The following is a 13,646-nucleotide window of genomic DNA, read 5'->3' as shown; positions in this document are numbered from 1 at the left end:
AAGTCTATTCCTGATATGTCCATGTTTTTCTTTTGATATGGCCATTTTATATAAACACATGTTCTTGGCCAAAGATCCTATATGTATGTCATCTATATCCTCATTGGTTAAAGGGTTGAAACTCCCCTCGACATATGCCTATATAATATCTTTGTATCTATGAATAAAGTTGAAGTATTGAGAATACATTTGAATGTGTGTTTTCTTGCTTCCCGGCCGTATACACTTTAAGGAACTGAGAACTTCAAGGCGGCAAAGAGATATCGAGGGACCAACTGTTAATTTCTAACACTGTTTTAAGACATTGTTACACTAAGCATCATTCTATGTAGGCTAGCTATATCAGTAATGGTTTACTGCTGCGTAATTGCACTCATGAATAGGGTACATAAGAGCTGACACCTTGTTGTTGTTGGTTCCATGCATTTGAGTGTTTAATCAAATTTATCCGTCACTTTTGACAAGTGGGTCGAACTTCCTTCAGAGAGGGAGAAGTGTGTTATCAGTGATTTCTCAAAGCCGTCATAACTGACACAAATGGATCTGACGAGTTATCTAGGATTCACAGGAGTAAATCTGCTCTCTGGTGCAATGGCGAGTCCTCGTTGTAAACTGGAAACATTGAGGTAAATCATCAGGTTCTCTCTCTGTCTTTTGAAGTCAAATGACCATGAAATGCCAACTTTATCAGTTCTAGATTTCAGGTTGTACTGCAGTCCCTGAAGGTTCAATCGTGTGATATTTTTGTTTTGCAGGTTAAATGATTGTGGTATCACATATGAAGCTTGTGTTGCTCTGGCTTCTGCTCTGACATCAAACCTCTCACATCTGAGAGAACTTGATCTGTCTGGAAATAAACTAGAAGATTTAGGAGTGATGTTGCTTTCCGCTGGACTCGCAAATAATTTGTCTGAACTTGGAACACTTAAGTAAGACCACTAAAATCTTTAAAACCGTGATACGTTGAATTATTGTTGCAAATAATCTGGTTCTCAAAAAGAATAAAATGTATTTGTTTGTTTGTGTGGCCAAACTACAGTGAAATTGTTGTTAGCTGATATTTTAGAGATCATGGTGACTGATATATTGTAAATATAAAGCAGATGTGATATCGCTCATTTTAATTTAAAGATAGTAAATAACACATGCACAGCACTGCTGAAATTCATTTTTATTAGTGCTGGGCAACGATTAATCGCATCCAAAATGTGTATACTGTGAATATTTATTATCTATATATAAAGGCACATATATTTTGAAAATATTTACATGTATTTGCATGTATGTATTTATATTCATATAGTTTATATTATATATAAATATATTTAATATATAAACATAACATTTTTCTTAAATATATACATGTGTGTGTATTTACATGTACATAATAAATATACACAGTGCACACACATATATTATGTGCACAACAACTTTAATTTTGGATGCGATTAATCGTTGCCCAGCACTAATTTTTATATTTAATTGTTTTTTAAAAAGTGTATTTTTATTTATTCTACTATGTACTGAAATAATTTAGAATAAAAAAATTCTTTTAACTTAAATTCAGATTTATATAGCAACTTGATTCTGTTCTGCAATTTTATTATCCTGTTTTTTTTTTTCACAAAGAAAGAAATTGTTAAAAACAACTCATCACCATCAAAAAAAAAAAAACACCAAAAAAACGCACCAAACAGTAAAACTAATAGACAATGCTGATATATAATGGTTAACCACTACAATGAAATATGCATTAATCTTGTAAAGTGATTTCTGGATCTTTTTTAAGAATCTAGTTACATCTATGGGAACATACTAAAATGTTGTGTAAGGTTATTGTTTTATCTGATATGGAAGTGACAATGAGGAACATGTCTCTCTGCAGGTTGATTGGTTGTGGTGTAACAAATGAAGGTTGTGCTGCTCTGGCTTCAGCTCTGGCATCAAACACCTCACACCTGAGAGAACTGGACCTGTCATAGAATAGCCTAAATGATTTAGAAATGATAATGCTCTCTGCTGGACTGAAGAATCCTTCATGCAAACTGGAGAAATTAAAGTAAGATCTTTTTAAAGATTTTGAGTATCAAAAAAATGAAAAACAAAAAACACTGAAGACTTAAGCCCAGAAACTCACCCCTGCACTGCCCATGATATCTTGAACTAAAAAGCAAGGATGTGATGACATATTCAACATTTGGTGGACCACGTGTAATAATTTAAGCAAAAATTTTCAACCTTTGAGAAACCCTATATCATTCTAATGTCAATATATAAACATGATGTCTATTTTGATTATGACCCTGTAGCAACATGTACTGTTTCTTATTTTTTATTTTTTTCTCTGCAGGTTGTTGAGTTGTGGTTTAACAGAGGGAGGTTGTGCTGCACTGGCTTCAGCTCTGGGATCAAACTCCTCACACCTGAGAGAGCTGGATCTGTCTGAGAATAGCTTAAGTTATTTACATACAATGCTGCTCTTTGCTGTAATGGGGAAACCTTGCTTGGAACTGGAAGCATTGAAGTAAGATCATGAATTGAAGTTGCAAACTTGAGATGGAAAAAAAAAAAAATCCAAGAAAATCTCAAAATATATATATATATAAAAAAAATCCAATTTGAACAGCGGTGTGTAGATTTTATATACCCATTGTATATTCGAAGCATTGTTTTGTTTGTGATTTTGGGCAGCCACTGGAGGGTCACAGCTTCAAAGATCAGTGTGTCTTGAAGTAAAAAAGGAAAAAAGTGTGTTGTTGTTTTTTTTCTGCAGATTGGTGTGCTGTAGTTGCACAGATGAAGGTTGTGCTGCTCTGGTATCAGCTCTGAGATCAAACCCCTCACATCTGAGAGAACTGGATCTGTCAAAGAATAACCTAAGTTACTTAGATATGATGCTGCTCTCTGCTGCAATGGAAAATCCTTACTGGAAACTGGAAATATTGAAGTAAGATCATCTCTTTGAGTGATTAAATTAATCTATACTAGCATCAACATTTTTTATTTTATTTTTTATAATATCTAGATTGTGGTCCTTGTACACTCTAAAAAATGCTGGGTTAAATATAGCCCAGCACTGGGTTAAAAAGGGACAAACCCAGCTATTGGGTTGTTTTGACCCAGCGGTTGGGTTGTTTTGAACCCAACCGCTGGGTCAAAACAACCCAATAGCTGGGTTTGTCCCTTTTTAACCCAGCATTTTTTAGAGTGTATGGTAAATTCTTACAATATGTTTTATAAACTATAGTGACATACTAATGAGTGGTTTCTTCAAAATATTCTGAAATGAGCTGTGTGTCCTAAATGGAGTGATGGCATGTTGCTGTTCTTCAGATTAAAAGATTGTGGTATCACAGAGGAAGGTTGTGCAGCTCTTGCCTCAGCTCTGAGATCAAACCCCTCACACCTGATAGAGCTGGATCTGTCTGGAAATAAAGTAGGAGACTTTGGAGTACAGATGTTCTCTGCTGCACTGGAGATCCCTTACTGTAAACTTGGAACACTCAAGTAAGATGAATTTGAGTGTCAAATAGAAGCTAGTCACATTCAGTATTGTAGTTAGAGCAAAGCAACTTTAATCTGTGAAAGACAACAGTGAAAAAGTGAACAATGTGTTATTGTTTTCTCTGCAGGTTGGTGAGTTGTGATATTACAGATAACGGCTGTGTTGCACTGGTATCAGCTCTGAGATCAAACCCCTTGCACTTTAGAAACCTGGATCTGTCTGGGAATAAACTTGGAAATTTAGGAATAAAGCTATTCTCCGATGCACTGGAGAATCCTTACTGTAAACTGGAGACATTGAAGTAAGATCATTGCTCTGAGTCTTGCAACTGAATTGGGTCTCAAAAGACATATTTTTTTGTTTGTTTTAGTACACTCTTATTTTTTTTTAATGATTGTGACACCTAAGCATGCACAATGTTAGACTGTAATCCCACTTTGATCAGGATGTTCCTTCTTAACTCTAAGGAATAAGGAAGCTTATCCTTAGTCCTTATGGAATACTGTCTACAACTATGAGGACGTGTTTGTCATGCTGAGAAAAGGAAAAGTGTCATTTTTCTCTCTCCAGATTGAATGACTGTGATCTCACAGATGAAGATTGTGTTTCACTGGCCTCTCATCTGATATTAAACTTCTCAAATTTGAGAGAGCTGGAGCTGTCTGAAAATAAACTAGGAGATTCTGGAGTCTGTATATGATAAAGTTCCACAAGAACAGGCACTGAAGATGGTGGAACCCGCTTGTTCCTCTTTCTGAGGCAGGACACAGGATGTGAACTTATGCAGCAGGAATCCTGTGATTTCAAAAGAGCATATGGCACAACAAACAGCAAAAGTACACATGGTATTTGTCATTGGTCAGAGGTTTGATGTGGTCAGATTGAATTTGTCTCTGGCAAAAAAGCCCTTAAATCTATGCACTTAAAACGATGGTCAAGGTGAGAACAAAAGATGATCTGAAAAGCTCTTACACTGTTTTTGGAAACATTAAAATAAATTGCATTATAATAAAATCAACAATTGCTGGTTTTAACACCCCCCTTCATCAGTAAGAGTATAAGCAAAATATTCAGTGTCACCAAATACAGAGATTCAATTGTCCAAAAACAATCATTGTTTCAACTGAAATGGACAACATACAAATAAAACCGGAATCAAATTAGTTACATGATATATCAATGAAAATGTTTGTAAGGAAGTTTTACAATTGTGATGCAAATTTGGCCCTGTTGTAACAGGAAGCCAGCCTGAGAATGTGAGCATGAGGTGTGATCTGGCTCAAAATGCTTCCATACCAATGTTTTTTGTTAGGATGATAAAGAACAAAGTTCAGAGCTGACTCCTGTTGTGAGGAAAGCATTTTCATTGTTAAGACAATTGTGAATGGCACTCACGCTGCATGGAAATTCTATGCTCCTCTCATTGCTATTAAGCTGCTAACCCACTAGCAAGTGAAGTCAATAGCTGGAGGCCTTGCATGAACAATGCAGTCAACTCACTAAGAGTTTTACCTGCAAATGAGCATTGATATCTGCCTTTAGAAAGTGGTTTCTTTCTGAAAATAAGGTGGAGGTCTGCCTCCTGTATGGCCTATTTTGTGACAGGAACTACAAAACCTGCTATGTTTGCCACAGGGTTGTTTGCTGTGGGACAGGAAAGCAGAAGTCTTTGATAATTTTTGACCCTACAAAGTGTTCTGAATAGAGCGGTCATTAATTTGTCGTGTTTCAGATCGATGCAGTCAGAGAAAGCAGATTCACCGGCGCCTAGTTGTGTGTCCATAAACAGTGGTCAGTCAATAGAGCTTCCAGTGTTCTTCAAGGATGTAGACACCTCTGAACACAGGTATGTTTCAAAATAAAGATGTAAAACATTGGAGACATTTCTATAATGTAAACCCAAGGAATCTTTGACTATTGAAGCTTGATCTGTGTATAATTACTCATAGTAATGACTGTCCATATACTGAAGTCTGTAATGTGCTCAGGTCACATGCAAGAAGACAATGTCAGAGTTGTGATGGGATAAAGCCAGCACTCCGTGAGTGCAGGACCAGGTATTCACACGTATAAATACATGTAAATTAAAATTGACCATTGATTTTTTTTTTTTTAACAACTTTCTTAAGAACCATGTCTGCATGTGTATAAATCTGTTTGTGCTTGCTAAGTTGTGTGTTTTCTTATGTTGATGCACTGACTGTCAACATGCTGAAGTCCACAACAAACTTATATCAGATCTGTGGACAATGTTTCACTGTTTATGTGAGGGAATAAAAAAGCAGGGAAACCCAACACTACTCAGTGAGATCTACACTGAGCTCTACATCACAGAAGGGGGAGGTGGAGAGATCAATGATGAGCATGAGGTCCGTTGGATTGAAAAAGCATCCAGGAAAGCTGCAACAGAAGATACCCCAATCAACCTGAATGACATTTTCACACCGTTACTTGGCCAAAAGCAACCCATCAGAACTGTGCTGACTAAAGGAGTTGCTGGCATTGGAAAAACGGTCTCTGTGCAGAAGTTCATTCTGGACTGGGCTGAAGGGGAAAGCGAATCAGGACGTCCACCTCATATTTCCACTTCCTTTCAGAGAGCTCAATTTATTGAAGAACCAAACATTCAATCTTCAAGATCTTCTGCAACTTTTCATGGGCACAAAACAACTTGAAATCTCTCCAAATGAAGGTAAAATCATTTTCATCTTTGATGGTTTGGATGAGTGTCGTCTGTCTCTGGATTTTCACAACAACGTGAGGCTGTGTGATGTGACTGAATCAGCCTCAGTAGACGTGCTGCTGACAAACCTGATTGCGGGGAATCTGCTTCCCTCTGCTCTCATCTGGATCACCTCCAGACCAGCAGCAGCTGATCTCATTCCCTCCGAGTGTGTCCATCGAGTGACAGAGGTACGAGGCTTCAATGACCCTCAGAAGGAGGAATACTTCAGGAAGAGATTCAAAGATCAGAGTCTGACTGACAGAATCATCTCACACCTGAAGTCATCAAGGAGCCTCTACATCATGTGCCACATCCCAGTGTTCTGCTGGATCTCAGCCACAGTTCTAGAGAAGATGTTGAGTCAAGCAGAGAGTGGAGAGATTCCCAAGACTCTGACTCAAATGTACACACACTTCCTGATTCTTCAGATGAGAAATATGCATGAGAAGGCCTTTAAAATGAAAGTGAAAGATGAAGACATGATCCTCAAACTGGGGAAAGTGGCTTTTCAGCAGCTTGTGAAAGGCAACCTGATCTTCTATGAGGAAGACCTGAGAGAGTGTGGCATTGATGTGACAGAAGCATCAGTGTACTCAGGATTGTGCACTCAGATCTTCAGAGAGGAGTTTGGTCTGTGTCAGAGGAAAGTCTTCTGCTTCGTTCATCTGAGCATTCAGGAACATCTAGCAGCTCTATATGCACACCTCTCCTTTATAATCAAGACCATCAATGTGTTTGACCAAACCAAACAAAGTCTGTTGCCTAAGGTCCATCGAGTGACAGAGGTACGAGGCTTCAATGACCCTCAGAAGGAGGAATACTTCAGGAAGAGATTCAAAGATCAGAGTCTGACTGACAGAATCATCTCACACCTGAAGTCATCAAGGAGCCTCTACATCATGTGCCACATCCCAGTGTTCTGCTGGATCTCAGCCACAGTTCTAGAGAAGATGTTGAGTCAAGCAGAGAGTGGAGAGATTCCCAAGACTCTGACTCAAATGTACACACACTTCCTGATTCTTCAGATGAGAAATATGCATGAGAAGGCCTTTAAAATGAAAGTGAAAGATGAAGACATGATCCTCAAACTGGGGAAACTGGCTTTTAGGCACCTTATGAAAGGCAATGTGATCTTCTATGAAGAAGATCTGAGAGAATGTGGCATTGATGTGACAGAAGCATCAGTGTACTCGGGGTTGTGCACTCAGATCTTCAGAGAGGAGTTTGGTCTGTGTCAGAGGAAAGTCTTCTGCTTCGTTCATCTGAGCATTCAGGAACATCTAGCAGCTGTGTATGTGATGTTTTCATTCAATTTGAAAAACCTAGATGTTCTCAGTGAATACCAGTCCTTAGAACATGACGTTCAGTACCCAGCATGTTTCACAGTCTATGAGAGGGCTGTGGAAGCAGCTTTGCAAAGTCAGAATGGTCATCTAGACCTCTTCCTTCGCTTCCTTCTGGGTCTCTCGTTAGAGTCCAATCAAACTCTTTTTCAGTGCCTACTGACACAAACAGGAGCAACGTCTCACAATACGGAGCAAATTATCCAGTTTGTCAAGAGGAAGGTTACAGAAGATCTTTCTCCAGAGAAATCCATCAATCTGTTTCACTGTCTGAATGAACTAGGTGATCATACTCTGCAATATGAAATACAAGACTATCTGAATGCTGGAACAATCAAAGATGCCATTCTGTAGTTTAAGTCAATGAACTTTTCCACGACATTCAAATTTATTGAGATGCACCTGTATTAGCATTTTTACATACTGTATCATGCGCTGTATTAATGGAACTGGAATGTGAGCAAACAAAACTGTCTGGCGCAGGTTATGGCGCTGTGGTCTCACACACGAAAGCTGTGACGTTCTGGCTTCGGCCCTGAATTCAAACCCTTCACATTTGAGAGCGCTGGATCTGTCTGAAAATAACCTAGGAGATCAAGGCGTGAAGCTTTTCTCTGATGGACTAAAAAATCCTCAGTGTAAATTGGAGACACTGAAGTAAGTTCTTCAAAAGCTACAAATACAAAAGTAAATTAAAAATGGTTTGATGTGTTAGTATTTAAAAAAAATAAGAATTAGTTAAAAAAGCTATGTAGATGTTTAAATCTATCCTACTGATGTTTGTACTCTCCTAAGATATTAGGGTGCTGTAACGTTGTACTCTGAGAGCTTCTTAATGAACTGAGCAAATGTAAAGAATTTACAGTGTGTCCCATATAGTTCTTTCTGCAGGCTGAGATTTTGTAACTTGTCAGATAAAGGTTGTGCAGCTCTGGCTTCAGCTCTGAGATCAAACCCCTCACACCTGAGAGAGCTGGATCTGTCGGAGAATGAATTGGGAGATGACGGAGTTAACTTTCTCTCTGATGGACTCAGAAATCCTCTTTGTAAACTGGAGATATTATGGTAAGATTTTTGCTTAAGATTCATTTAAAGCTTGCAAATTTAAGTACCTGGCAAAAAAAAATCTATGGAAAAAGTTTATAATAAAGTGTATATATAGTGTGTTATGAAATGAGAGGGTAAATGCTGTGTCATTGTTCTGTCTGCAGGCTTAGAGATTGTGATATAACAGATGAAGGTTGTGCTGCTCTGGCTTCAGCTCTGAGATCAAACCACTCAAACCTGAGAGAGCTGGATCTGACTAAAAATAAAATCACAGACATGGGAGCAAAACTGCTCTCTGCTATAAAATTCGATGCACACTATAAACTGGAGAAAGACTCAATCTTTATTAACCAAGTGACAAATGTTCCACTAGGAAAATACGATTGTCAACATAAACAATTTTTGAAGAATTACACTTTTATCTGTAATAATAGATGTTTTAATTTAATGTTTTCTTTTTTAAAAGTTGCATTTGAATAGAGTTTAACTAAGAACTGGGCTGCTCGGTGGATTTGTTGCTGCAGTAAAGCTGTACCAGGGACTGATACACAATGTTTTAGTACATAATTCATTCATTGTCACAATTGAACTTTTTCTAATGTACGTGATCTGTTGTTTTTGGTGTTTTAAAGTCTGTCCAACACATTAGGTGATGGAACTATTTTCTGAATGTGTTTGAGAATATTTACCAGCAGATGGCCATGTCATGAAATGGAGAGCATTTCTCTCTGCACTTCTCTCTGTTAAATGATCTTTACCGTTTAATGTTATTTTATGTCTTTATACCCAAATATAGTTGTTTATAATGAAAATGCATATAGTTAAACCTTGTAAAGATTTTGTTTAGTTTATATTGTAATTATAGAATATATTCTACATTTTGCAGAGTGATAAGGCTGCCATGTGCAATTTTTTCCCAACTTGTAATTAATCTTAAAAAGTTGCTTTCAGTGTGTATTTCTTTCTTTATTTAAAATATTTATGTTTAAAATGTGTTTTAAGGAAACCCCGTGTGTTTTGCTGTCCATTCAAACTGTGTGAATTTACCTGAAAATCCATTTCCCATCATTTTAAACTAATTTTTAAAACAAGGTGTTTTTGAAATGTAGCAATTGTTTGTACTTGTGAACGCCCATTGACTTGTTTGGATAAGAAGTATACAAATCAGAAAGAAAGAAATTGTGTAGACGTAGGCTACATAGCCTATTACTTAATATAATATCGCCTTGACAAATGTTTACTGAATGACTGTAGGCTAATTCACAGGTGAGCACAGGTTCTTTACAACACGATTGAACAGGACGTCGCGCTAATTACCGAGTAATTTGTTTCAGGCCAATTTTAGCCGAGTAGCTGTATAAAAAGTAGTTTAATAAGAAGCCTTGCGTTGCCCAACAATTAAAAGCTGATGGTTTGTCAAGGATCCTCGCGATCTTTAGAAATGAGGGTGAGTGATGTTGTGAGAGTTGTAAATGAAGATAGGCCTACATAAACGTTAGATTGACTGGATTGGTGAAAATATCTGTTTTTATTAGCTTGAATGACTGTAGGCTAATTCACAGGTGAGCACAGGTTCTTTACAACACGATTGAACAGGACGTCGCGCTAATTACCGAGTAATTTGTTTCAGGCCAATTTTAGCCGAGTAGCTGTATAAAAAGTAGTTTAATAAGAAGCCTTGCGTTGCCCAACAATTAAAAGCTGATGGTTTGTCAAGGATCCTCGCGATCTTTAGAAATGAGGGTGAGTGATGTTGTGAGAGTTGTAAATGAAGATAGGCCTACATAAACGTTAGATTGACGAAAATATCTGTTTTTATTAGCTTGATATCAAACAGACATTTGTCACTTTTTTTTTTTTATCAAGGTGTTTCGAATTAAATTTTCATCTTTTGTTTCCTTAACCTCCAAAAGCAATTGGTTCAGCCAGACATTAACACTAAGTAGGTGTGAATTGAATGTTGTTTATTTACTGAAATGAGACATTCATTGAGTTATTATTTGTTATTTTTAATTTATTATTATTATTATTATTATTGATTTTATAAAACAGATAACGCGCCCCCCTTGACAGGTGCTGGCGCCCCACAGGTTGAAAACCCCTGCTTTAAAACAAAAAGGAATCGGAATGTTTACAGTACGTGACTTCTGCCCAGTATTTTGCATTACTTACATTTGTCGCTATTTTATGTTGTTTCATAGGCTGGTATAGGCCTAGTCTGTTGGATGAATTAGGTTTCTGGCCATATTTTGACCATGTGGTTTACTTGCTACTATTACTTTTATTTGGTTCATTTGCAGAATGATTGTAGCTGGAATGGGTTCTGAAAATGTGACGAATACTGAGGCCCGCTAATGAATGAATGAATGAATGCTTGGCTTATTGTATGGGTGGCAAGTAAACACTCAATTAATAAATTGCTAAAATTTAATAAATAAATAAATCTGCTAAATGACTAAAAGTAAAGTAAAATTAATACTTTGTATTAATACTTTTAATTAATACATTGTAATAGCCAAATTTGTTAATTACTTCATGTAATATTTAGTCTTTAGTCTGGAAGCTAAATGTAATCACCAGAAGGGGAGATCAGATTTAACAAGACCTGGGCATTAGGAGTCATCATTAAATGGATCAACTCAAGGTTAAAAAGCCCAGGTAAATGATCATGATCGAACTCCCTTTAAACTAGTTTTAAAAACTTTGTTAGTCTTCAGTATTACGTAACAAAAATAAAGCCAAAATGTTTTATCTCTCAACTGCACATTTATTTATTTATTTTTTTAATGTCACAATTACACCTAGTTCATTGTGCAGCACTTGGTTCTGAATGACAGGAAGATCCACTGAATTGTTGTAATGTCTCTGCTTCACTGCAGCTCAGAGCAGCAAGGGGGAGATCAGCATCTCCATGTCCCAGCCATGAGTCCGTGAGGAGTGATCAGTCAATGGGTCATCCAGAGGATTTAAAAGAATCCAGGTACATTAATAATTATTAGGTTTTCCTCACTGTTGTAATGTCATTCTCAAAATAAAAGAAGAACGTCTTAGTAGGTACTCTGTAACTCACTTTTTATTGAACCAAGTCCTACCTCCATCTCATGTTCACATTTCTTTCTCTCTGCCCCTCCCCCCACCTCTCATACATTCTCACGAGAACTCCTACAACTATACTACACTCACTATCACTTTTCAGTTTTATGCAATGTCATTTAAAACAATACATTTAAAAAAAAAAGAGATAGTTAACTATTTTAACAATTGTGAATCTATGTCTCACGCTTGTGACTGTTTCACAGTTGTTACAATTAATTACACTAAATTCACATTGTAATGTTTCTGTTTCACTGCAGCTCAGAGCAGCAGGGAAGATCCTCTTCATGTCCCAACCATTCTAATTTGTTGAGATAGTGAATTGGTGGGTTTTTGTTAAATGTGAGCCAAAATCATCACAATTAAAAGAACCAAAGACTTAAACTACTTCAGTCTGTGTGCATTGAATTTATTTAATACACGAGTTTCACAATTTGAGTTGAATTACTGAAATAAATGAATTTCATTCTAATTTATTGAGATGCACCTGTATAAGGAGTGATCAGTGTTTGAGTTGTCCACTGGATTGAAAAGAATCTAGGTAAAACATTAACATTATTAAATCCTTGTTTATATTACTTTTGAGTCTTTAGTTATATCATGAGAGGGAAAAAAGGCTTCTGTATCTTGCTGGTCATTGTATTTAGTCCTTTTTAATCTGTTTATTTGTCTTTAATTTACATTTTACGATTATTAAAAGTATCAGTTTACGAGTCTTAAAATCTCCTTATTAAATAATATATATTTAAATGATTAAACGACCTGCTATGTGAGTAATGGTTTAAAATGTATAACAAGATTTATTTGAATTTTCCAGTGCTGCCTCACCCCTTGATCAAATCTGAGAAGCAGTCCAATCAAATCTGAGGAGATTTCAGTGTTTGTGTGAAGGGATATCAAGACATAGTGACCTCATACCTCTCAACGAGATCTACACTGAGATACTGCGGAGGATCATTACTTCTGAAGTAGGATCATTACTTTTGCTCTATATCTTCTCTGATAGGGTGACTGAAACAATCCTTTTTATCACAATTTGTCGTTGCAGTTTGGAATATTGTGGTCTCACAGATGATGGTTGTGCTGTTCTGGTATCAGCTTTGAGATCGAACCCCTCACACCTGAGAGAACTGGATCTGTACATGAACAATCTAGGAGATTCGGGAGTACAGCAGTTCTCTGCTATGAAGAATGACCCCAAATATCAACTCCAAAAACTAAAGTATGGAAAACCTCATTATTAGAGACCAGTATTTTAAAGAAATACACTTTTCTTATTCTTCTGCACTGAAGTTATCATTATATATCTGAAAATGTAAAGAGTTTGATTATGAGACCTTTCACTCCAGCTTATTGAAGACTTTGTACTTTCAGAAAACCTCATTATTAGAGACCAGTATTTTAAAGAAATACACTTTTCTTATTCTTCTGCACTGAAGTTATCATTATATATCTGAAAATGTAAAGTTTGATTATGAGACCTTTCACTCCAGCTTATTGAAGACTTTGTACTTTCGACTGAGTTTTATTTAGTATTGAGTTAGCTTATTTAGTAGTAGTTCTCCAGTGACTCTTGTTGACCCTAACCTCTATCAGTTTTCAACATCTTCATGCCACAAGGACATAAGCAACAAACTGGACAATATATCCATGAGTTGTATTTAAGTCCTCCTACTGTAGCTAGCTAGACGCAATTGCACTTAGATTTTATTTTATTAACTAATTTGATTGTTCACGTTTTTTTTAACCTATTTTGTAAGGTTCTCTCAAAACATGTCTTTTGTGTCTGTTAATTTCTCTATGTAAAAGCTAAACTGATATGTGCGGAATGTGGTTGTATTAAAATTCATGTAGCCTATACAAAGTTGTAGGTCAACACAATTTCTAGCAATATTGTTGGCTTGATTGCACAGACACTGAGCTGGACGATGAC

The 13,646-nt window shown here is 36.6% G+C and overlaps 1 long non-coding RNA gene and 2 pseudogenes across 1 annotated transcript; all 3 read left to right on the top strand.

Annotated features, from left to right (window-relative positions):
* The window catches only part of LOC107739780 (NACHT, LRR and PYD domains-containing protein 12-like), a 17,409-nt pseudogene extending 13,204 nt beyond the window's left edge, over positions 1–4,205 (top strand).
* Positions 4,206–5,754: 1,549 nt separating this feature from the next.
* LOC107739779 (protein NLRC3-like) lies at positions 5,755–12,958 on the top strand (annotated as a pseudogene).
* On the top strand, positions 10,314–12,025 carry LOC107739773 (uncharacterized). Its single transcript, XR_001640028.1, has 3 exons — positions 10,314–10,363; positions 11,500–11,600; positions 11,974–12,025. It is a non-coding gene; the product is annotated as an uncharacterized LOC107739773 (long non-coding RNA).
* Positions 12,959–13,646: the final 688 nt, after the last annotated feature.

The sequence above is a fragment of the Sinocyclocheilus rhinocerous genome, unplaced genomic scaffold (genome assembly GCF_001515625.1).
Source record: "Sinocyclocheilus rhinocerous isolate Xijiao unplaced genomic scaffold, SAMN03320098_v1.1 scaffold2120, whole genome shotgun sequence".
NCBI classification, from domain to species: Eukaryota; Metazoa; Chordata; class Actinopteri; order Cypriniformes; family Cyprinidae; genus Sinocyclocheilus; species Sinocyclocheilus rhinocerous.
The sequence above is the reverse complement of the archived record's forward strand: the minus strand, read 5'-3'. Positions and strand labels throughout refer to the sequence as shown.